Below are 26,975 nucleotides of genomic sequence, written 5' to 3'. Positions count from 1 at the left end.
ATACCACTATTAAGGTATATTGAAGTTTAGATTCCAAGGTCTGAAACTAGGATCTCAGATTAAATTTAAATTGTTGCTGATGTGTTGAATTAGACCAGTTGCCAAGTAGGGTCAAACTTTTACTAATATAATAACAACTCTGATATTGGCCATCCAGGAGATATCCTGTCATGCATAACATCAATTGAGCCTTGATTTTACACTCAGTCACTTTTACAATCACTGACTTAGTTACATGCAATTTCTCTCTATTAAACTGAGACAGATCCTAAACTATTGAGCACTCAACTTTCTTTCTCCAATTCACTTCCTACAATCTATCCAGGGTTTGGACCTACAGCTACAAGTGGATCATCAGGAACTGAACTATTCTTTTCAGACTACAATTTGTCATGTTTAGAAATGCTACTACCAAAGTGCCAAAAAACAGGACCAGATCTCTCCCGTATAAATCCAATCACAAAAAAACACAATTACCACCAGAAATCAAAAGAACTTATAGTGCAGTCACAAAAGGTTATAACCTTCGCCAATAACCATCCATTATGTCAGGAAGTGATTGAAATGACGACACTATGTCACTTTTAGGCTGACATTTATAAACTGCATTTCTGCACTTTATAACTGCAACTCTTAAATCAGCGCTTCTTAAACTTTTTTTTAACTGTGATCCCATTATGAGGCATGAAAATTGCCATGTCTCAGTGAATTTTAAAGGAATGGAAGAGGAGAGCTCCACAGAGGGACAGAGATCAGTCATTACTACATGTGACCCATTACTTCAGTTCATGACTTCATTGGGGTCCTGACCCCTGTGTGGTGATGCAGCCTCTTAACTGGTTAACAGTAATGAAGGAAAAGCAGTTAAGGTTTTGACTGTTCCTTGTGATGTTAAGAATGGCAAACAAATCAAATTATGGATGCTACTGCCTAAGACTAGGTTCAGAATACTATACATGAAATTGTTGAAGTGTATGTTGTTTTTTGGGTGAGAATTATAGCTCTGAACAATGGAATGTCTTTGCCACCTGTTAGCACCTTGAGGGATTTATTCTTTTAAAAGACTACCCTTGCAATTGTTTAATTTCCCTGCAAGGCTACAATCTTGTTTTATATTTGTTCTCAGGATGTGAGAAAACCATGATTGTTGCTCACTCCTGTCATCCTGGTGGTTGTGGGTCATCCTCTTAATTCTTCTGGTGATGACTTCCCCCAACAATGGAGTTCAGTCGTGAACTTAAAGATATTGTCCCAGTGGCACTGACAGTATGGCAGTATATGTCCCAGCCAAGAGATTTCCAGGGGGAACATTAGCTGGTAAAGCACCAGCATGTTCTGTCATTTAATGGAGAGAGGAACAGAGTTAATGATTCGAGTCCAATGACTCTTCTACAGAAGAGTCCAAAGAAAAAAAAATATTGGACATGAAACATTAACCGTTTCTATCTCTGCAGTTTCTGCCAGACCTGCTAAACTCTTTCAGAATTTGCTGTGTTTTTTTTTCATTTCAGATTTGAGCATTCGCAGTATTTTACTTTTATTCCTTGATTTAATATATCAATTAACAAAAGTGGTGAGGATAGATCTCCAGATGGATTATTGGGGAGAGGCTATTCAAAGTAAAAAATAATCCTTGTTGAGAATAAATTCAAGCCATTTTTTTGTGCAGTTGACTATATTAAATTGTTATACTATAACAAGACAGGACATAAATTTATCATGATCTATTGTAAATTTGCTAGCCTCTGTCATTTGATACTATTATTAGCTTTCAGTTGATAGCTTCAATGATATGATCCAACCACTCAATATGAATAGAATATAAAAACATTTTAATGAACATTATTATAAATGTAAAATAGAAAAAAACATTCAGATGTGCACATTATCTGAGTGAACCTTAACTTGTGTTACTTCAGAAACAGTGCTAAGGAGAACAAAAACCGGGAGAACAATGAACCCAGCCAATAGTACGACTACAAAAATCAGATCCCAGATTTATACCTGGTGCACGGATAATCTTTTTTTGTCTTGTTAATTAATGGGTTAGTTAATCACTGAGATATTTTCATGCAAAGCTTTCTTTAACAACTGAAATGTATTACGTTAAAATAATGAAGAACAATCAAACCAAGCTATTTAAATATTGAAGACAGTTTGCAAGATCTAAAACACAGGCAAAATAAAGGGTTAACCTTTGCCCTGACATTACGACGGAGACTCAAGTCCAGAGAATCTATGCCCCAAATTTCAAATCTTTAGTCTTCACTGATTCCTGACAGTTTTCTAGCCGCAGAAAGTGTAGACAACTCAACGAGTCCTTTCCAAATTTGCTGACCTAAATTTTGTAAGTCTGAAATGTGATCATGTTATGGCTTTAAGAGGTGTATTTTGTCCTTTTTTTGTGAAGAAAGGTTATGTAGAGGTGGTGACCAGTCTGCTCCAAAGCTAATAAAGAAAACAGCTTGTGAGGCTTTGTGTTTTTTTAAGTTGGAAGTATAGAAGCAGCTGGAATGGGTGGAGTCAAGTTCCCACAGAACCAGGATTTTTAGTTTTAGTTTTTTTTCAGTAGCAGTTGCTGGGGTCTTGAAGCTGGGTTTGCAAGCTGCAGTACATCTTTCCCTGCTACACTCTCTCTCAGAGTTTTCTCCTGATTTTTTTTCCCCTTTTGGAATGGAGAATTGTATGGGAGACAATCTATTTTACTGAATTTGCCTTTGCCAAGAGGGTGTTTATGTGATGTTACTATATTGGAACAGTTACTGTTTAGCTTTGAAATACTCTATTATTCTGTTAAGTTTTCCAATAGAGTTGTTATTCCAATTTCCTTTTTTGTTGCATTTTAAATATAGTGCATGAGTAAAGTGTTTTTTTTCAAGCCTGTGAGCTTGATCAATCGAAGTCCATCTAGAATGCAAAACCTGGCACTTGCCTTTAAAATAAAAAAAAGTTAGGGTCTAGGCTGTCATCTTAATATATTTTGAGCGGGTTTGCTCTAGTCCATAACAGAAAATTAAACTTTTTCAGCGTCAATAACTTGAAGATTTCAAGCAAAACTTTCAAGATTTAAAACTTCACAAAGTAAACCCTTTTGCTAAGGCGACTTGTTCTCTGAACTACCCTAAACTTTCTAAGAGAAAAAGTAATCTTCCTCACTGCTTTCTACTGACCTAAACTGAAAACACTTCCTTCTAAACGGAATCTTTAAACATCTTATTCGTCTTTTTTTCTGAACTGAAAACAAAGCTAGTGGTCTTATTGGTTGGCCTGACCAATCATAAACACTGCAGGGCTTTGCAGTTACACGCTGTGTGTCAAATGCTGGATTTAATCACTGTTCTGGAAGGGCTGTCTGACCTAGATCTTTTTGAAAAGAAAATGCTTCAATGTAACCAACTCCCACTGCATTAACTTGAAACCCAAATTACAAAAACATTGATGCTTATGAATTCCACAACTTTCATCACAAAAGGAATCAGAAACTGAACATGATTCATATTAAAATGAGAAAGATATTCCTTTAGCTATGACTACCAACCTCAAAAAGTCAGGAAAATGGATTAAAAGTAAAATACTATAGATACTGGAGATCTGAAATCAAAACAAAGCATTGGAGAAAGACTTGAATATAGGAACAGGAGCAGGCCATTTAGTCCATCGAGTCTGCTCCACTATTTAATGCAATCAAGGCTGATGAACACGTCAATGCATTTTAACCCCACTATCCACATAATCCTTTATGCTACTGATTACCAAGATTTATCAACTTCTAAGTACACTCAGACTTAGATTCCACAGCCCAATTAATTTAAAAACTTCCAAAGATTCATCACGCTATGAGTTTAAAAAATAAATCTCCTTATTTCAGTCCTAAATGACATCTGCCTTAGTTTTAAGTTTTGTCCCTTGGTCCAAGTCTCCTGTAGAGGAAATATTGGTGGAAGTGGAGATAAGAGTCAAGATTAGAGTGGTGCTGGAAAAGCACAGTAGGTCAGGCAGCATCTGAGGAGCAAGAAAATCAACGTTTCAGGCAAAAACCCTTCAGCTGGAATGAGGCATCATTCCTGATGAAGGGGTTTTGCCCGAAACATTGATTTTCCTACTCCTCAGCTGCTGCCTGATCTACTGTGCTTTTCCAGCACCACTCTAATCTTGACTCTCCAGAGAAAATGTCTTACTTGTGTCTACCCTATTTAATTTGTAAGTTTCAATGAGATCACCTCTTAGTCTCTGAAAATCTATTGTCTACAAGCTCAGTCTGCTCAATCTCTATTCAAGGAAAGTCCCCTCATTCTGGAACAATTCTGGTGATCGTTCATTGCATGCTCTCTTTGGCAACAATATATTTCTGGTGATAAGAGACCCAATCTGCAGAAGGTACTCCAAGTGTGGTCAAACCAAGTTCCTGTATAATTGAAGCAAGTCTTCCCTACTCCTGAACACAAATCCTCAACAGGTCTGGCAACCTCCGTGGAGTGAGAAACAGAACTAAAATTTCAAGTACATGATGGCTTCTTTGAAACTGAAGAGAGTGGAAAAGTGATGGGTTTATTCTGTTGAAAAGTGGGGAGCAGCACAAATACAGCTAAGGGAAGGGCAGGGAAATGACAGAGAGGGAGGGAAATCAAAAATGGCAAAAAACAGAAGACAAAGGGAGTGATATGCTTATAGAAAAGTGATAGAGCATTGGAATAGACTAAAGATCAACCCTGATTACCAAGATATGGACCCTCAGGGTAAAGGTATATATCAGAATGCAGGACAGAGCTCATGGTCTGAAGTGATTGAACTCAAAGTTTAGTGCAGAAAGTGTAAAGTGTCTAATTGGGAAAATTAGCTTCTGTTCCTCCAGCTTGCATTGGGTTTCACTGGAATACAGCTGCAGGCCTTGGACAGAATTGTTAGCATGAGATCAAGTAGCTGAATTACGACAGAAACACAAGCAGAATCAGGAGCTCATGCTTGTAGACTGAACCTTGGTATTCTGCAACGTAGTCACCCAGTTTGCATTTGATCTGTTCAATATAGAGGAGACACAATGTGAACAGCAAATATGGTAAATGAAGTTGAAAGAAATGCAAATAAGTTGCTGCTTCACCTGGAAGGTGAAGGTTTCGCCCAGGTCCCCCACAATCATTCTACATGAAGCACCGAGTTACTACGCACTTCATCCATTTACAAGCATTAAGAGGCCATGTACCATCTGAAAAGCAGGAGCTACACACCTTCATTTCATCCTGGAAAATCCCAAGATAAGAAACTTTGATGAATTAATTGTGTACTTGACCTCCCTTGGAGGAGGCAAAAGTGAGGACTGCAGATGCTGGCGATCAGAATCAAGATTAGAGTGGTTCTGGAAAAGCACAGCAGGTCAGGCAGCATCCGAGGAGCAGGAATATCGACGTTTCAGGCAAAAGCCCTTCATCAGGAATGAGGCCTTATTCCTGATGAAGGACTTTTGCCTGAAACATTGATTTTCCTGCTCCTCAGATCCTGCCTGACCTGCTGTGCTTTTCCAGCACCACTCTAATCTTGTCCCTTGGAGGATGCCAATATAAAAGCCTCTTCTCATGCAAAAATAAACTCAAGCCCATATCCAAAGGAATCCTACTGAGAGGGCTATGGACTGTTATTTTGTTGTTAGTTCTCATGAAAAATACACTTTGAAAATATATTACAGCTTGGCATTATTTTCTATAATAAACTTGTATTTTCTAGTGGCTCATCACATCTTTTCTTGCACTACAGGTTGATCTGTCAGGACGCCTTCACTAATTCTACAAATTTAATCAAATGACACTCACAGTAAGATAGTGAGGGAAACAAGCCTATCTTTGAAAGCAAAGGCCATAATGCCTTTAACAAACTGTCTACTCTTATTCTAACTACGTCTGAACAGCAAGACATGACAGGGTGAAGATTAATCCTGAAGCTGATTTGTAGTTATCTTCTGAGACAATTAACTCAAGTAATGGCTACAGCTGTTGTTCAATGGCCCTTTAACTTTGCCATCGGCATCTCTTCCTCCCAGTTGACATTAACAATGAGTAGCTTATCCCTCCAACTTTCTTGTGTTATGTTTTGATTCAGGAGAGACAAGAATCTGGCTGGGTTATCATAGAATCTTAATTCCGTCACAATGACCAAGAGACTTGACTGGGAGTAGCCAGCTGTTCTATCTTGAACTTGAACAGGCCAGTAAAGGAGAATGGAATAACTTGTTCACAGCTTTCCTCAGTGAATGTCATTCAGAATATGTGGAGAATATGCTAAAGGAGACTGGTAAATGAAACAAGCTGAATCAAGCAAGATTAAACAAAAACAGGAATGTTTGGAGAAGCTCAGCAGGCCAGGCAGCATCTGTAGACAGAAAACAGGATTAACATTTTAAATGTAGTGGTCGTTCATCACAACAATTCTGAAGCAAAGGCACTGGACTTGCAATGTTAACTCCACTTTCTCCCCATAAATGTGGCCTGACCTGCTGCGTTCCTCAAGCAGTTTCTCTTTTTGTTTCAGATCACCAGTTCAATGTTTTATTCAAGTGAGGTGCAGGCTGTTTTCTGACCAAGACAGCAAACAATGGGCTCAGAGAGACAATAGATGTCTGCTTCATAACTAAGCTTCACAACTAGGGCAACATGGTGGCTCAGTGGTGAGCACTGCTGCCTCACAGCACCAGGAACCTGGGTTTGATCCCAGCCTCGGGCAACAGTCTGTGGAGTTTGCACATTCTCCCTGTGTCTGTGTGGGTTTCCTCTGGGTGCTCCAATTTCCTCCCACAATCCAAAGATGGTTAGATGAATGGGTCATGCTAAGTTGCCCATAGTGTTCAGGGATTTCTAGGCTAGGTGCATTAGTCAGAGGAAATGTAGAATCATAAGGTAAGGGATTGGGTGTGGGTGGGATACTCTGCAGAGGGTTGGTGAGGACTTGTTGGGCAAAATACTACAGGGATTCTATGATTCTGAGCCACTTCCTATGACATAAATTCAGCCTTAATGTGCTTCTTGGGTAAGCTGTCTGTGAGATCCTAGTCTGTGAAATCCTAGTCTGTCAAGCTTTTAAAACTCCATTTCTGACAAGGTAACCGTGGTCTGTTGCCATCATGATATAGTATATGGTTCTCTATGCCTTATCTCTTTTATTTTCCTCAGTCATTGAAGAGCAACATTCTGCAGCTCTTTCATTCTCACAACCGTGGGTGTAGTTTAAATCTCAAGAATGGCTATGACGCTGAGCATGCTGTCACACCTGCCACTGTCGGAATATTGGTATCTACCAGGTAGAAGAGTTCAGGAATCCAAGCTGTGCATGCATATTGGCACTGCGATGTGATTGTGCCACTGCATGGAATTGGTGACACGTTATCCACAGTGAAACCGTCTTTTGTAGGTTGTACATGGAGGACCACTTATCAGAGTTGACACTAGCTCCTGTGTTAATTTTGGCTTTAAGGGTATGTCAATCTGATTTTTGGGAACATGCAACATTAAACGTTTCAGAAACTTCTGATTGCCTTATGTAGTCCATATGGTGTGTGTAAAACTGACAAAATGAAAAGCTTATGTCCATTGTTTTTTGGGTTGTTAGCCATGCATTCCATTACATTTGTGTACGTTTTTATGACTCTCTGTGCTGTCAGTGTTGTGTTTTTGTCAGGGTCAAGCTGCCATAGTCCCACAGGACCATAAGGTTGCTTTATCATTAGAGAGAGAGAGAGAGAGAGAGAGAGAGAGAGAGAGAGGGCGAGCGAGAGAGAGCGAGCGAGAGAGAGAGCGAGAGAGGACTGGTGATGAGTTTAATCTGAGGATTACCATTCTGGGCAATCCAAGCTGGATGATGGGAAAAATTCTGGCTATAACAGGCTGCTCCTTTTTTGAGGTATTTTAGGTGTTGGAGGTGATTTCCTTGAATTCTTGGAGCAGCAATTACTGTTTGACATGCTGTTGCATTGTTTTGAAACTTTGGAGAAAGAAAGAGTCAAAAAATGGCACTTTTAAAAGGGAGAGAAACAGACAAAGGCAGCACATGGTCTGTCAGTGCAGGAGAGAGAGAGAAAAAGAAACCCACACTGCTCTCTGACACAGCAGTGAACCTGTGCAGTTATTGCCTTTGTTGTTGAATTAATGTATCTCTGGACATCGGAGGGTGTCTGGAAAAATTAACAAATGGTGAAATTCACAACTGATCTTGGAGGAACCTGTTTGGGAGAAGTCACAGCGCGGGAACAGATAAAACTATTCTCTTAAGTGTAGCCTTACTATAAGTCTGCAGTAGTAAGTAGAGTGGGTTCTTTCTTGATTATGTATTTTATTGAGATATGTCTCTTGATTAAACTTAAAAATATAAGCCATAAATATTAAGTTAGTCTGGAGCAGTGTTTTGTGGAGGAATAAAACAGTGCTATTTTCTGGATCCGCAGACTACAAGAAGCAAAACTGGCCCTTAGGAGCGTGATATGCTCTTCATGTCAGATGTGGGAGTTGAGGGAGAGTTTACGTGTTACTGAGGATTGTATCTGCAATAAATGCCATTGGTTGCGCATCCTATCAGATCGAATGGATTGGTTGTCACAACAGTTAGAGGCAATTAGGAATTTACAAGATCAAGGGAGTGTGATGGAAAGCAGTTTTAGGAAGGGAGAAAAGTCACAGATACAGTCATATAGGTGGGTTAACTCCAGGAAAGGTTAAGAGAGGTAGGCAGGTAGTGCATGAGTCTTCTGTGGCTATCCCCATTTCAAACAAGCATGCTGATTTGGAAAATGTACAAAGTTAAAAATTGCACAACACCAGGTTATAGTCCAACAGGTTTAATTGGAAGCACACTAGCTTTCGGAGTGACGCGCCTTCATCAGGTGATTGTCTGATGAAGCGACAATCATCTGATGAAGGCGCGTCAGTCTGAAAGCTAGTGTGCTTCCAATTAAACCTGTTGGACTATAACCTGGTGTAGTGCAATTTTTAACTTTGTACACCCCAGTCCAACACCGGCATCTCCGAATCTTAGAAAAAGTAGGGGGTGATGGATTCTCAGGGGAATGTAGCACAAACAGCCACGTTTCTGGTATTGAGACTGGCTCTAATGCAATGAAAGGTACGTCTGGTTCCAAGAGGTCGATTATGTTAGGGGACTCTCTGGTCTAAGGCACAGACAGACGTTTCTGTGGCCAGCTGTAAAAAATCAGAATGGTGTGTTGCTTCCCTGGTGCCAGGATCAAGGATGTCTCAGAGAGGGTGCAGAATGTTCTCACGGGGGAAGCGGGCCCAACAGGTCATTGTCTACATTGGAACCAATGACATAGGAAGGGAAAAGGATGAGATTCAGAAGGGAGAGTATAGAGCTAGGTAGGAATTTAATAAGGAGGTCCTTGAGAGTAGTAATATCTGGATTACTTCCCGTGCTACGAGCTAGTGAGGGTAGCAATAGGAAAATAGAGAAGATGAATGCATGGCTGAGGAACTGGTGTATGGGAGAAAGATTCGCGTTTTTGAGGTTGGATTGCACCTGAATTGGAAGGGGACTAATATACTGGTGGGGAAATTTGTGAGAGCTGTTTGGGAGGATTTAAACTAGTAAGGTGGGGGCAGGGGTGTAGGACCCAGGGCGATAGTGAAGGAAGAGATCAAACTGATGCTGGTACAGTTGATAAAAGAAGAGAGTCAAACAGTCAGGGCAGGCAGGGACAAAGTAGAGAGCAAGGGCAGTCTGATAAATTTAACTCCATTTATTTCAATGAAGAGGCTTAACAGGGAAGGCAGATAAACTCGGCATGGTTAGGAACATGGGATTGGGATGTCATAACAATAACAGAAACATAGCGCAGAGATGGACAGGACTGGCAGCTTAATGTTCTAGGATACAAATGCTATAGGAAGGACAGAAAGGGAGGCAAGAGAGGAGAGGGACGGGTGTTTTTAATAAGGGATAGCATTGCAGTTGTATCAAGGGAGGATATTCCTGGGAATTCATCCAGGGAAGTTATTTGGGTGGAACTGAGAAATAAGAAAGGGATGATCACCTTATTGGAATTGCATTTTAGACCCCCTAATAGTCAGAGGGAAATTGCGAAACAAATTTGTAAGGAGATCTTAGTTATCTGTAAGAATTAATAGGGTGGTTACGGAAGGGGATTTTAACTTTCCAAACATAGACTGGGGCTGCCATAGTGTTACGGGTTTAGATGGAGAGGAATTTGTTAAGTGTGTACAAGACAATTTTCTGATTCAGTATGTAGATGTACCTACTACAGAAGGTGCAAAACTTGACCTACTCTTGTGAAATAAGCCAGGGCAGGCAACTGAAGTGTCAGTGGGGGAGCACTTTGGGCCAGCGACCATAATTATATTAATTTTAAAATAGTGATGGAAAGGGATAGACCAGGTGTAAAAGTTGAAGTTCTATATTGGAGAAAGGTCCATTTTGACCGTATTAGGCAAGAACTTTTGAAAGCTGATTGGGGGCAGATGTTCACAGATTCGCAGTACAGCTGGAAAATGGGAAACCTTTAGAATTGAGAAAATGAGAGTCCACAGATGTATATTCCTGTTAGGGTGAATGGAAAGGCTGGTTGGTATAGGGAATGCTGGATGACTAAAGAAATTGAGGGTTTGGTTAAGAAAAAGAAGGAAGTATATGTCAGATATAGATAGGATAGATCAAGTGAACCCTTAGAAGAGTATAAAGGCAAAAGGAGTATACTTAAGAGAGAAATCAGGAGGCAGAAAGGGGACATGAGATAGCTTTGGCAAATAGAGGTAAAAAGAATTCAAAAGATTTTACAAATACATTAAGGACAAAAGGGTAACAAGGGAGAGAATAAGCACCCTCAAAGATCAGTAAGGCGGCCTTTGTATGGAACCATAGGAGATGGGGGAGATACTAAATGAGTATTTTGTATCAGTGTTTACTGTGAAAAAGGACATGGAAGATAGTGTTATGGACTAGCTCAGACCACTCAAAACATTCTTAAGCAGGCAGCCCCAGAACATAATTTTGCAATTTGTTTCGGTCAGTATACGGTGAAAATTACCCGGAATAAGATTGCTAGGTTGTATGCTAGATTTTAAAACATACAAAAATGTATTCATAAAATTACACAATGAAACACAAAGAACAGAATAAAGAACACTTACAGAACTCAATCTATCCAGCTAGACTTAATCATGCTGTTCCGAATATGCATAACAGTACCAATAAGCAAACTCCCTTTAAAAAGCAGTATGAATGGTACACATGCTCACAGATTGAAGTTGAAGGGCAGAAAGAGAGAGAGAGAAAGAGGGACAGAGAGAGAGAGAGAGAGAGAGTTTCCACACAGCTCCCTGTTGAACTTCTCACCAGGTCAGACTGAACTAAAACTGCTCAACTCAGCTAGCGAGCTGACCACACACCTTTCATTATACAGTCACTTTGAAAACATGATCACTTTGGCCTGAAGTCTCATTTGTTTACATGTAAGCAAAAGGCCTCTCAAAATCCTTTTCATCTCTGTACCAAACCAGGCTGATCGGAACCTGGCCTGGTTTATTGCCCCTCTGACAAAAATAATCAAGGATTGCGTCTCCTTGAGCCAAGGAACAGCTTTTAGAAAGAAAAGGGGCTAGCATTGTGACAATAGAATGTAGGGAAATAGATGGTGACATCTTGAAAAATGTCCATATTACAGAGGAGGAAGTGCTGGATGTTTTGAAATGCAAAAAGTGGATAAATCCCCAGGACCTGATCAGGTGTACCCTAGAACAGGTAGGAAGCTAGAGAAGTGATTGCTGGGCCTCCTGCTGAGATATTTGTATCATCGATACTCACAAGTGAGGTTTCAGAAGACTGGAGTTTGGCTAACGTGGTGCCACTATTTTAGAAAAGTTGGTAAGGACAAGCCAGGGAGCTATAGACCAGTGAGCCTGACCTTGGTGGTGGGCAAGTTGTTGGAGGGATCCTGAGGGACAGGATGTACATGTATTTGGAAAGGCAAGGACTGATTAGGGATAGTTAACATGGCTTTGTGCATGGGAAATCATGTCTCACAAACTTGATTGAGTCTTTTGAACAAGTAACAAAGAGGATTGATGAGGGCAGAATGGTAGATGTGATCTATATGGACTTCAGTAAGGCATTTGGCAAGGTTCCCCATGGGTGACTGATTAGCAAGGTTAGCAATCTGATTAGCAATCTCATGGATACAGGAAGAACGAGTCATTTGGATCCAGATCTGGCTCAAAGGGAGAAGTGGGTAGTGGTGGAGGGTTGTTTTTCAGACTGGAGGCCTGTGACCAGTGGAGTGCCACAAGGATCGATGCTGGGTCCACTACTTTTCATCATTTATATAAATGATTTGGATGTGAGCATAATAGATTTGGTTAGTAAGTTTGCAGATGACACCAAAATTGGAGGTATAACAGACAATGAAGAAAGTTACCTCGGGTTACAACGCGATCTTGGGCTGAGCAGTGTTGCTGAAAAAAAATAGAACTTGGAGTACAGGTTCAAAGCTCCTTGAAAATGGAGTCTTCAGGATAGTGAAGAAGGCGTTTGGTATGCTTTCCTTTATTGGTCAGAGTATTGAGTACAAAAGTTGGGAGGTCATGTTGCACGTGAACAGGACATTGGTTAGGCTACTTTTAGAATATTGTCTGCAATTCTGGTCTCCTTCCTATCAGAAGGATTTTATGAGACTTGCAAGGGTTCAAAAAGATTTACAAGGATGTTGCCAGGGTTGGAGGATTTAAGCTATAGGGAGAGGCTGAACAGCTAGGGCTGTTTTCCCTGGAGCGTCGGAGGCTGAGGGGTGACCTTATAGAGGTTTACAAACTTATGAAGGGCATGAATAGGATAAATAGACAAAGTCTTTTCCCTGGGGTTGGGGAGTCCTGAACTTGAGGGTTTAGGTTTAGGGTGAGAGGAGAAAGATATAAAAGAGACCTATGGAGCAACTTTTTCACACAGAGGGTGGTATGTGTATGGAATGAGCTGTCAGAGGAAGTGGTGGAGGCTGGTACAATTACAACATTTAAAAGACATCTGGATGGTTTTAACGAATAGGAAGGGCTGAAAGGGATATAGGCTGGGTGCTGGCAGGTGGGACTAGATTGGGTTGGGATATCTGATCGACATGGACAAGTTGGATCAAAGGGTCTGTTTCCATGCTGTATATCTCTATGACTCTGTGTCTCAGGCTAGGGGTGATGCTGAGAAGGTGGGACCTTCATAGTGACCTCAGTCAGTGCAGTGTGTTGTACTATGTTATTAGTCAAGTATTCCAGGGTTCTGCTTAGCTTTTGACACCAGATTTTATGCACAAGCATGCCTTTTAGTGCGATTAAAGTTTTTAATTTTTAACAGCTTCTGGGCAAGTGCAACAGAATCAGATAGTGTCAGATCTTGCTGGTTCGGTGCAATGTACTGACAATACCAACAGTGCTGTCTGCACCTAAAGCATATCGTTGATATTGGCCCACTATTCTGGCTTCATACTGGGGTCCATCTGCCAGTAAGGCACCAATGCTAAGGTGCAATTTCTTGCCCAGACTTTGATTGGAGGTGAGTGCCAACTCAATTAACCTCATTACAATGTCTTCTTCAGACAAAGCTCTTGAATGCCCTGTGCTCTGCATCTTACAACAAAGTCATCAATAGATCTTTGAGATCTTTGTCTTTTATTCATTTATGGGACATGGGTGAGCATCTATTGCCCGTCCCTGGTTGTTCTTGAGAAGGTGATGATCTGTCTGAGGACAAACTGGATGTATTAATTCTGCAAAGCTTCTCCTGGCCAATAATGAGTAAATTTTTCAGAGCCTCTCCACTTGGGATTATTTATTGTTTGAACTGTCAAATAATGCTGAAATTTCATGTTTAATTTATAACAGCAGTACTGGGCATTTAACTTGATTGCTCATTATCTTTAAGTATAAAGAAGGTAAGTCTGCCTTCTGGCTGTTTAATTTGCAAAGCAGTACTCACATAAGCAAGTTGTTGTTGGCCTTCTGAATGCTTCAAGATCCAGGGTTGTGTAATCTTCAGTGGGGTTTCCAAAGTGTTGGGCATTGGATTTTGGTTCTTTAACTAGAACCTGCTGCTTAGCACTGCACCAGTACCATGACATGACCACTAGTGACCAACTGCCACTATGATGTAATATGATCTGGGATCTGGGAGGTGGGATCTGGGAATTGTTTCTTCATAAATGTCCCACTGCTGTTAAGCCAAACATGTTCTTTCCTCATTGTCTTTAATGGTGGGATTTCTGCCTTCAGCAGGGTATTCAAAACTGATGAAGGGATACTTACATTAGTTCCCATTACATAAGAGCAAGACCTGGGCAATGTAGATTAGATTAGATTACTTACATTAGATTAGATTACTTACAGTGTGGAAACAGGCCCTTCGGCCCAACAAGTCCACACTGCCCCGCCGAAGCGCAACCCTCCCATACCCCTACATTTACTACAGTTGTTACTACAGTTGTTATGGGGGATTTTAACATGCAGGTAGACTGGGAGAATCAGGATGGTATCGGGCCTCAAGAAAGAGACTTTGTGGAGTGCCTCAGAGATGGATTTTTAGAGCAGCTGGTGCTGGAGCCGACCAGGGATAAGGCGATTCTGGATCTGGTATTGTGTAACGAACCAGAATTGGTCAGTGACCTCGAAGTGAAGGAGCCATTGGGAAGTAGTGACCATAATACAATAAGCTTCAATCTGCAATTTGAGAGGGAGTGGGTACAATCTGAAGTGACAATATTTCAGTTGAATAAAGGGAAATATGGAGCTATGAGGGAGCAACTGGCCAAAGTTCAATGGTTCAATACCTTAACAGGGAAGACCGTGGAGGAACAATGGCAGATATTTCTGTGTATAATGCAGAAGATGCAGGATCAGTTCATTCCTAAAAGGAAGAAAGATCCCAGGAGGAGACATGGGCGGCCGTGGCTGACGAGGGAAGTAAAGAAACATATAAGGTTAAAAGAGAAAAAGTATAACTTAGCGAAGATAAGCGGGAAAACGGAGGACTGGGAAGCTTTTAAAGAACAACAGAGGATTAGTAAGAAGGAAATACGCAGAGAAAAAATGAGGTACGAAGGTAAACTGGCCAAGAATATAAAGGAGGATAGTAAAAGCTTTTTTAGGTATGTCCAAGGCAAAAAAATGGTTAGGACAAAAATTGGGCCCTTGAAGACAGAAGCATGGGAATATATTACTGGGAACGAAGAAATGGCAGAGGAATTAAATGGGTACTTCAGATCTGTGTTCACTGGGCAAGACACAAGCAATCTCCCTGAGGTAACAGTGGCTGAAGGACCTGAACTTAAGGGAATTTCTATTTGCCAGGATTTGGTGTTGGAGAGACTGTTAGGTCTGAAGGTTGATAAGTCTCCGGGACCTGATGGCCTGCATCCCAGGGTACTGAAGGAGGTGACTCGGGAAATCGTGGATGCGCTGGTGATTATTTTCCAGAGTTCAATAGAATCGGGGTCGGTTCCTGAGGATTGGAGGGCAGCTAATGTTGTGCCACTTTTTAAGAAGGGTGGGCGGGAGAAAGCAGGAAATTATAGACCAGTTAGTCTGACCTCAGTGGTGGGAAAGATGCTGGAGTCTATTATAAAGGATGAAATTACGGCACATCTGGATAATAGTAACAGGATAGGACAGAGTCAGCATGGATTTATGAAGGGGAAATCATGCTTGACTAATCTTCTTGAATTTTTTGAGGATGTAACTCGGAAGATGGACGAGGGAGATCCAGTGGATGTAGTGTACCTGGACTTTCAGAAAGCTTTTGATAAAGTCCCACACAAGAGGTTAGTGAGTAAAATTAGGGCGCACGGGATTGGGGGCAAAGTACTAGATTGGATAGAGAATTGGTTGGCTAATAGGAAACAAAGGGTAGTGATTAACGGCTCTATTTCGAAATGGCAGGCAGTGACCAGTGGGGTACTGTAGGGATCCGTGCTGGGACCGCAGCTTTTTACAATATATGTAAATGATATAGAAGATGGTATCAGCAATAACATTAGCAAATTTGCTGATGACACAAAGCTAGGTGGTAGGGTGAAATGTGATGAGGATGTTAGGGGATTACAGGGTGACCTGGACAAGTTAGGTGAGTGGGCAGATGCATGGCAGATGCAGTTTAATGTGGATAAATGTCTGGTTATCCACTTTGGTGGCAAGAACAGGAAGGCAGATTACTACCTCAATGGTATCAAATTAGGTAAAGGGGCTGTTCAGAGAGATCTGGGTGTTCTTGTCCACCAGTCAATGAAGGCAAGCATGCAGGTACAGCAGGTCGTGAAGAAGGCTAATAGCATGCTGGCCTTCATAACAAGAGGGATTGAGTATAGAAGCAAAGAGGTGCTTCTGCAGCTGTACAGGGCCCTGGTGAGACCACACCTGGAGTACTGTGTACAGTTCTGGTCTCCAAATTTGAGGAAAGACATTCTGGCTATTGAGGGAGTGCAGCGTAGGTTCACGAGGTCAATTCCTGGAATGGCAGGATTGCCTTACATGGAAAGACTGAAGCGATTGGGCTTGTATACCCTTGAGTTTAGAAGACTGAGAGGGGATCTGATTGAAACGTATAGGATTATGAAAGGACTGGACACTCTGGCAGGAGGGAACATATTTCCGTTGATGGGGGAGTGCCGAACCAGAGGACACAACTTAAAAATACGGGGTAGACCATTTAGGACAGAGATGAGGAGAAACTACTTCACCCAGAGAGGGGTGGCTGTGTGGAATGCTCTGCCCCAGAGGGCAGTGGAGGCCCAGTCTCTGGATTCATTTAAGAAAGAATTGGATAGAGCTCTTAAAGATAGTGGAGTCAAGGGGTATGGAGATAAGGCTGGAACAGGATACTGATTAGGAATGATCAGCCATGATCATATTGAATGGCGGTGCAGGCTCGAAGGGCAGAATGGCCTACTCCTGCATCTATTGTCTATTGACTATTGTCTATTGTCTATTTGCCCCGTACCTAACACTACGGGCAATTTAGAATTGCCAATTCACCTAACCTGCACATCTTTGGACTGTGGGAGGAAACCGGAGCACCCGGAGGAAACCCACGCAGACACGGGGAGAACGTGCAAACTCCACACAGACAGCCGCCTGAGGTGGGAATTGAACTCAGGTCTCTGGCGCTGTGAGGCAGCAGTGCTAATGTAGTACTAAAGGTTTCAACAGATTCCTATTACAGCTCCTGGCATCTACATATGTTATAATCACAGGCTCTTGAGTGGCTGGACTAAAGCTAAGCAATTCAGATGAAACTTATTTTACATTCAGTTCCCTCAGTGAGACTTGCTGCATAAGGACTCAGTAAATTGGAGGCTGAGACCTTCACACCATCAGGATACATGCCATGGTAACATGATGATATTTGCGAGACTTCATGCAAAACTTTACCTCCGAAGCAGAATATTCTAAAGCTTTCCCTTTGTTTCACACGCCATTATGAGAAAATTTGCTTGAGCAAATTGTTGGAACTTAATTAGGAATTTAATTCTAATTACATTCAAAGTAACATGTTTCTCAGCTATATGGTAAAAGTTAATATATCAACTGTGCTGCAGCCCAAGGAGTGTTTAATTCTATTCATACATTTGACTACTGTCCTTGTTATTTGGCATAAAGTGCAAAATGTTTAATCTGTAAATAGATTGGAATTCCTGTGTTCACATATATTTAATATATTCAAATAATGTGAAGATGTATAATTCAGTGGCATTTATTGAAGAAAAAATGGAATTGCAATTGAATTTGGAAAATTTGGAGATCTCAGGACAACCCCAAGCAATGGTGCCATATCAGTAATCCAGATGCATTTATTTTCAGTACTTTAACTTTGCTCTCAGTGTCAAACTGGAATCCCCTCAGGAGATCCTTCATAACAAAATAGTTTATTGCAAATCAAACTGTAGCAGCCAACAGAACTGGCAGGATGAAATAGAACAGAAAGGAGAAATAAACAATGCTAGAAACCAGGGAGTGTTGTAACAATCAACATATGAAATCAAAGATGTGCAAAAGCCCAATTTTGAATGAAGACAGGAAAACACCCAGCTTTGTAAAAATCTACCACAGATTAAAGCAGTGTTTCCTTCTTCTGTCCAACTTTGGGTAAACTCACCATGATGGAGAAAGAGAGCTAGGGAAAACATGTGTAATCACATAAAGGATAAAAATCAGTATTAAACAAAGCTCTAATGGAATCTTATCCAAAGTGTTTGGATCCTAAGCTGTATCATGCCCTGTTTACCCTCCTTCCATTTCCTCATTGACCAGTACTGATGTAAGAATCTGGAATTCTCATCTCGAACTGTATCCCATCTCTAACCTCCTCCAGTGTGGGGGTTTGGTGGTTAGATGGATGGTTTGCAATGCAGAGTGATGCCAAAATGCTGGCTGATGTCTCTGTGAAGGCCCCACTGAGGTGGGGTTGCACTGGCAACTGAGGTGGGGTGACCTTAAATTCACCACCAGTTGTCTCTCTCTGATGAAAATGCAGTCCTCTGGGATGGCAGTGACTTTTCGACCTTTGCAAGAACACTGTGTTCCTCTCACTCTGGCCTGTTGTGCACTCTTACTGCTCTTACCCCCACCATAGTTAGCTGGATCTTAGCTGGCTGGTCTTGAAGCTCTAGTATTTCTCCATGAAACCCTGCACATTTCTGTGCTCTTTTAGACCCTCCTTAAAATCTATCACATTGACCAAACCTTTGGCTATCCTTCCTAACATTGCCTCCTTTTCTCTATTGCCAACAGCTGATTGAATCCAACCAAATACTTTTGCCCCATTTCAGAGTATGTTACTGCATAAGCATACTATATAATGTAAGCTGTCTTGTATGTGATGAAAATAAATGCCTGGAAGATGAACAATGTTTTTCGAACATTTCTACAGAATAGCCTATCATGTCCAGCATCTTCTACATTTGTAAACAACAGGTACATCTGAAAATGGTAAGTTGCATTAAGCTAGCTTTCCCTTTCAAATGTGCAAGCTCCTTCCGTACAAATTCAAAATTTCCCTACTTAAGTTTCAAATTTGTAGTCTTTGCAGGTTTTGTGAATTATAATGATGTCTTGAACCTCTAAAAATAAATCCAACTCAGATATCTAAATTTGAACTCACAGAAAACCCGTGGTCATTGTCTCCCTCTTTCTCTAATTGGCTTACGTCCTTGTTAGATACACTCCAGGATCTGTCATCTGTGATGTTTTCTTCAAGTGTAAGTCATGAGTGCTGACATGTTGCTCAATCACTAAGACATTGAAAGTGATCCTAATCTTGTCCTCAGCCAAAGTCCATGCAGATACAATGATTAAACATGAGCAAGATTGAAAATGTTTGTTTTCTTTCCTTCTTAGTGGCCAAAATAAAAACTTCTTGTGCTACAACTCCAGTGAAGATCAGCAAGGCAGGAGATAGAGTCATAGAGATGTATAGCATGGAAACAGACCCTTCAATCCAACCTGTCCATGCCAAACAGATATCCCAATCCAATCTAGTCCCACCTGCCAGCACCCGGCCCATATCCCTCCAAACCCTTCCTATTCATATACCCATCCAAATGCCTCTTAAATGTTGCAATTGTACCAGCCTCCACCACTTCCTCTGGCAGCTCATTCCAATCACGTACCACCCACTGCGTGAAAAAGTTGCTCCTTAGGTCTCTTTTATATCTTTCCCTTCTTACCCTAAACCTATGCCCTCTAGTTCTGGACTCCCAGACCCCAGGGAAAAGACTTTGTCTATTTATCCTATCCATGCCCCTCATAATTTTGTAAACCTCTATAAGGTCACCCCTCAGCCTCTCACACTCCAGGAAAAATAGCCCCAGCCTGTTCAGCCTCTCCCTATAGCTCAAATCCTCCAACCCTAGCAACATCCTTTTAATCTTTTCTGAACCCTTTCAAGTTTCACAACATCTTTCTGTTAGGAAGGAGACCAGAATTGCACACAATATTCCAACAATAGCCTAACCAATGTCCTGTACAGCTGCAACATGACCTCCCAACTCCAGTACTCGATACTCTGACCAATAAGGGAAAGCATACCAAACGCCTCCTTCACGATCCTATCTACCTGCAACTCCACTTTCAAGGAGCTATGAACCTGCACTCCAAGGCCTCTTTGTTCAGCAACACTCCCTAGGACCTTACCATTAAGTATATAAGTCCTGCTAAGATTTGCTTTCCCAAAATGCAGCACCTCGCATTTATCTGAATTAAATTCCATCTACCACTTCTCAGCCCATTGGCCCATCTGGTCCAGATCCTGTTGTAATCTGAGGTAACCCTCTTCGCTGTCCACTACACTTCCAATTTTGGTGTCATCTGCAAACTTACTAACTGTACCTCTTATGCTCGCATCCAAATCATTTATGTAAACGACAAAAAGTAGAGGACCCAGCACCGATCCTTGTGGCACTCCACTGGTCACAGGCCTCCAGTCTGAAAAACAACCCTCCACCACCTCCCTCTGTCTTCTACCTTTGAGCCAGTTCTGTATCCTACAGTCTAGAAACTTATTTGTATTGGGCAACTATATTCTCAATAGCCCAATTTGCCAACAAAGCCTTCTAGTGTGAATTGTCTGTGTTTTGTACGCTACAATGAGTTTACATATTAAAAACACTCTACCCAAGTATTTATGTTGATAAAGCAGACAAAGGGTCACAGAATTCGATTTGTGGTTAAACTCAATTTAATTAACAAAATATTCCTTAATTAAAAACCTATGTAAGCATTTCTCCAATTCCCATTTCTCTTTCTATTTAGCTCTATCCACCAGAGAATGTATATCACCTGTGATGATCGTAGTGTTTGAGAGGGGGCATTGGAATCTCCTTCCTTTCTGGCGTAGGGTTGCTGCATTGTCTTCTGCCACAGGTCTTGCTGAGAGTCTTCACTGAGAAGGTGAATTCCAGGTGTGTGTGTGTTTTTATACCCCTAGCTCTGAACCTTCCATAATATTCTGTGACCTTTCGTCAATGAGGTCATGTGTGGCGTTCAAAGCATTCAATGGGCTCCTGTTAAGACCCTTCACTATTGGGGAGGTGTGAAGTGGACATCCTCAGGAACTGGCTGGAAGTCGAGGTGCCAGGAAGTCTAGTTGATACTTGTCCAATACACAACCCTCAGACTGTTTGTAATTGAACCTTTGTGACTTCTTTGGCCATGGTTTCCACTATTCTCTGTAGCCGAGCTTTCATTAAGGACATTTGCCAACCAGATTGGTGTTTATCCAACAGTCAATATCATTCAACTCTTAACACCAGATTTTTTTGTTGAATTCAAATTTCACCATCTGCCATGGTGGGAGATGAACCCAGGTTCCCAGACCATTACCTGGTTCTAGATTACCACCTCAATGACAATACCTCTTGGCCATCACCTCCCCCAACTGAAAGAGGATATATTCTTTTAATTCTGTTAGTAAAAAGGAAATATCTCAAAGCTGGTCCTTTTTTCTAAAAACTGTTACTTTTCTCAATGATACTGTATCTTTGGTTTTTCTCAGAGGAGTTGTAAACAAGCCAGGCTCTGAAATGGCTGGGTTTGGTACAAAGATGAAAGGCCTTTTTGTTTATAACTAAACAGATGAATCTTTAGGCCAAAGCTTTTATGCTTTAGAAGTGATCTGTATAAGTCAAAGGGGTGTGGTCAGCTCTCTAGCTAAGCAGTTCAGGCCAGAACTAGTTAGGGAGTTCAACTGTGGGAGCTGTACGGAAACAAGTTGCTAGATTGTTTCTCCTTCTGCCCTTCTAATGTCACACTGTAAGACTTTGTTTCATTTTTACTGTGGTTAAGCAGGTTTGTTTATTGGGACTGTTGTGCATATTCAGAACAGCACAATTAAGTCTAGTTCAGATAGTTTGGGTTCTTTAGTGTTCATTATTCTGTTTTTTTTGTGTTTTATTCCACAGTTTTGTGAATACATTTTTGTCGGTTTTAAAACCTGGTAGTCTATCTAGCTAACTTACTCCGGGTAATTTTCACTGTCCACTTATCGAAACAGATTGCAACCTTATGATCTGGGAGGCCTGCTTAAGAATGTTTTGAGTGGTCTGGCCTAGTCCATAACAGAAATGAAAATCAGAATAACTCTAATAACACAGTTACAATGGATGCTTTTTGGAAGATAGATTTGTGACTGTTATGTGGATTGAGTTTGATCAAACACATCACTAGAGGCGATAGGTGGCATACCGCTGACTATTGAGTTGCAGCTGGAATTCTCAAATGCATTATTCTTGATGTTGCCTTGCTTTCATGGGCCATCAATAAACCAATCAATGAAACATTCTTTTTGGCAGGTACATGTGCATTTAGACAACTCTTCAATTTACAATGCTGGACTTCCTTAGCATATCTGTAAAACTCATGATTAAAGGCAGCCACCTCCATGATTTCTTTCCACTTCTTCCTTCACATTTTTCATGTTACACTTGAATCGAAAAGTTTTGATGAGCTGCATAAAAACTGGGTCTAACACTTAGCTAAATTAATGTCGAGAGCAAAGGTGTTAGATATAGAAAATTATATCTTTTTCTCTATATTATGAACATGAATTGTGCTGAGCACTTCATTTTGTCATACTGAAGCCAGACAGCATGATAGCATCTCCCACCCAAAATGCCCTGCTAAGGCAATGGACAGTGACTGGATACATAGAGCGATTTCTGTGGAAAAACTTGGTGGAAGGAAAAAGATGATTGGCCAGAGGAAGTGGGAGAGGCTGGTACGATTGCAACATTTAAAAGGCATCTGGATGGGTATATGAATAGGAAAGGTTTGGAGGGATATGAAGAGGATGCTGGCTGGTGGGACTAGATTAAGTTCGGATATCTGGTCTGCATGGATGAGTTGGACCAAAGGGTCTGTTTCCGTGCTGTACATCTCTATGACTCTATTACTAAATAAAGAAGTAACAGACTGGCCACGTTACAGGTGACGCATAACAAATAAACAGTTCTATTTTTCCATTAACCTTGAAAGCTCGGTTTCTTTTCTTCAGAGAGAGACTGCATCTGTAAGCATCTGATTCTGTGGGTAACTCTTAAATTATTCTCTCTCCTCTGGCAATGAAAATGGAAATATTGCTTCAATCGAGTATGCTCTTGATTTTGAGCAGGATGATATACAACCCACAGTTGTGTAAAACTGGAGTCCATTAACCCGAAGAATTGTTTGAGATTTGTGACCTTTAGGATCGTAACTGTGCTCTTATTCAGCCTATCTTTTTTTCCTTTTAAAGTTCCTTAACATCCTTATATTAACCCACAAAGAAGCACATCTGTGTAAGCCATCATAATTTCAGAATGGTAGAAGGCCAGAGGCAAAAGATCTATAGTTCTGCTCCAAGTGTTCTTTTATTCAGTTGCGTGACTACCTTCTGAACTGGCAATTTGAAATAATTTACCTTCTCTATTTATTGAAAGCATTACATGTTTGACCCATGAAAACATTCCTCACAAAAAAAAACATGCATTTTGGAAATTGTGAGTTCATTCTGTGCTTGTTTGTTCTGCAGATGTTATTGGATACCTCTTTGATTTGAACCGATATATTCTAAAATTCAAAAGCAGATTTTGGCTTACTGTCACTTTTTTAGATGAAATTTGCAAAACCTTCCAGACAAAGCCATACATTCTTTTGGATTCTTTACCACACCTGGAAGGGTTCTCTGCAGTTGGTCATGGTTTTCATAAAGGAAATGTAAATACAAAGGAAAACAAAAGGTTATTAGAGAAAAAAAATTACAAGTGATGCTCTGAAACGTTTGAGTAAATGGAAAGACTTTGTTGGACTTGTAGAGAAAGATTCATTTTTTAACATATTACATGAGAATAACACAAAAAAATTGGCATTCTTAATTGGGCACAGATATTAAGGTAATATTTAAGCAAAATTGTGGCCTGTTTCAGAAAACTTCCTCCACCTGCATATCTAGCAATTTATAGTGTATGGTTCTCTCTCTGTTTGAGTAATGTGCATGTCATCATTTCCCATTTTTATGATCGCAACAATAATAATGATGATAATACTGGACAAGCTAGACCTCAGAGCAAAACCTGGCTTCAGGATTACGCAAGTCAAGGTGCAAAAGGAGATCATTCAGCCCATCATGCCTGCACTGACTCATAAGATGAGCATCATATCTACTGTCAATCTCCTGCTTACAGATCGTAAGTTTAACGTTTGCACTCTAGATACCATGGTGGTTCATTGCTGAACAGATATACACAATACTGCAAAGTATTTTCAGCAAAATAACATTTATTACGTGAAAAAAAAGTTATACTTGAGGAAGATCTTAACATGAATATCAAAAATGAAATTCAATTCTTTTTCCAGTGGTATTCTTTAAAGATATTCAATCCCAGTGAATCATCATTCCTATTTTAATTTTAAGAGTTCTTACTCAACAGAGGTGGCACGGTAGCTCATAGCACTAGGGACCCAGGTCCAATTTCAACCTTGGGTGGCCGTCTGTGTAGAGTTTGCGCATTCTCCCTCGTGTCTGCTTGGGTTTCCTCCTGATGCTCTGGTTTCCTTCCACAGTCCAAAGATGGGCAGGTTAGCCATGCTAAATTGCCCATAATGTTCAGGGATGTGCTGGTTGGATGGGTCATCCATGGGAAATGCAGGGTTATAGGAATGGGAATGGGTGGGATGCTCTTCGGACGGACGGTCAGTGGGCTAGTTCCACAGAAAAGGGATTCTACATTGTATGAATCTTTCCGTTTTGATGGACTGGATCTCTCTTCAGTTCTGACATATAGGAGGCTTCTGTAAATTCTCACAACTTGAAGACATCTACAAACTAATAAAATGATGCCTTCAACTGGACCCAACCTCCTAGGAAACCCTAGTCATCTTCTATATGCCATAAGAGTTCAACATTTGAAACACATGATTAATGAACATTGAGATAACTGATCGATTCATTTAACTTGAGTCATGTTCTTCCTTGGTAAAAGTTGTCCGAACTCACTGCTTAAAAAAAATGATTTTCTGATCTTTGCTAAAAGAAAGTCACTCACATAGATCTGAAAACCAAAATCCATTTTCCTCTATTTTAAAATGCAAATTCCCAGCTGATAATCATATATTATAAATTGTTCTCACACCGTGTGTGCTTTAGATGGACAAGGGTCTCCGTATCAGATTACCAAGGGATATAGATTTTCCAAACTATGATCTTGGCATAAATTGCAGCACTTTGAGAATTGTTTCCTTTCACTTGCCTCTCACCCTGAGTTTACTCTCAAACTCATTTATATATCAGCAAACAAAATTTACCATGTGTTAGTACAATAGAGCAGCATTGTTGAACAATTTTAAAAAATCCTTCAATGTATTTGTGGTTAGTAACTCAGTGCAGTTGATTCATACAATTGAAAATTTAGTTTAATCACAAAGATGCAGAGTGATGACAACAGCGTGGGTGCAATTCCAGCTGAGGTTACCATGAATGACTCTACTTCTCAACTTCTCTCCTTCCCTGAGGCATGGTGACCCTCAGGTTAAACAACCACCAGTTTTTTTTTCTCTTGCATGAGGGAATAGCCCTATGGTCCGCTGTGATGATGGCAATTTTACCTTTATTATGAAATGGTGCCAATGTACCACCAGTGAGAAACTTAACTTTAAATTACTGAAAGTTTCTAATAAAAAAACATACAGATCCATTTGCTGGTGGTATTAGGCTAAAGTGTATAGTAGGAGAAAGTGAGGACTGCAGATGCAGAGCCTGAAGAAGGGCTCATGCCCGAAACGTCGATTCTCCTGCTCTTTGGATGCTGTCTGACCTGCTGCACTTTTCCAGCAACACATTTTCAGCTCTAAAGTGTATAGTAGTCTTCTGCATTTGAAAAGTTGTATTCAAAAATTGCTTTTTAGCGGCTTACCACCAAAAGGATTTAGCCTTACCTTTAGACTTGTTGGTGCCCCATATGTGAAGTTATAAAATTATATATTTTGGAAAGAAAACTTAACAGATTTCAGAATGGATTTACAGAATCTTACAAAGCAGCTGTCCTGAAGTCACATGACAACCCTTGTGGATTAGATTAGATTACTTACAGTGTGGAAACAGGCCCTTCGGCCCAACAAGTCCACACAGACCCGCCAAAGCGCAACCCACACATACCCCTACATCTACCCCTTACCTACCTTGGCAATTTAGCATGGCCAATTCACCTGACCTGCACATCTTTGGACTGTGGGAGGAAGCCAGAGCACCTGGAGGAAACCCACGCTGACACAGGGAGAATGTGCAAACTCCACACAGTCACTCGTCTGAGTCGGGAATTGAACCCGGGTCTCTGGTGCTGTGAGGCAGCAGTGCTAACTGCTGTGCCACCGTGCCGCCCGTCAGTATTGGGACCAAACAGTAACTATTACAAGAACATGTCTCAAGAGACCTTTTAAAATTCAATGAACATTTCCAAGATGAAACAGAAGCACATTGACAATGGCTCCCTTGAAGGAGCAAATAGCTCTTCCTATCTCATTAACAACCTGACAGAAGGAGAGCTACCTCAGTTAATGGCCAATACAGTAAAAAAAACTACCTTGACTGAATGACAATGTTTGGGTCTGTGCCCAGGTGCAGACTAACCCAATACCCAGTAGGGAAGCACAATGTCTTAGTTTTGGGATTGCAGACATTTTAAGTTTTGATTTGTAAGAATAGTCCAATTGTGAGCAACCATTTTGTGCAGAAATCATGAGAGAGACATCTTAAACAGGCCATTGCTTTTCAAAGGAGTCCGAGGAAGGATTGCAGGTCTGTTGTCCTGAACAAAGAGGGCACAGCAGTGCTGCAAAAGTGGAACCCCAAAGTCTTCACTTGCTACGAGGACTTGTTCTGCTCAGTTCACACAGGGGAACATAGTTCCAATTATTCAACTGCAGAAGCTATTCATAGCTACTGAACCTGGACTTCAGATTTCCAACTCC

Source organism: Chiloscyllium punctatum, chromosome 23 (assembly GCF_047496795.1).
Source record: "Chiloscyllium punctatum isolate Juve2018m chromosome 23, sChiPun1.3, whole genome shotgun sequence".
Taxonomy (NCBI): domain Eukaryota; kingdom Metazoa; phylum Chordata; class Chondrichthyes; order Orectolobiformes; family Hemiscylliidae; genus Chiloscyllium; species Chiloscyllium punctatum.
The sequence above is the reverse complement of the archived record's forward strand: the minus strand, read 5'-3'. Positions refer to the sequence as shown.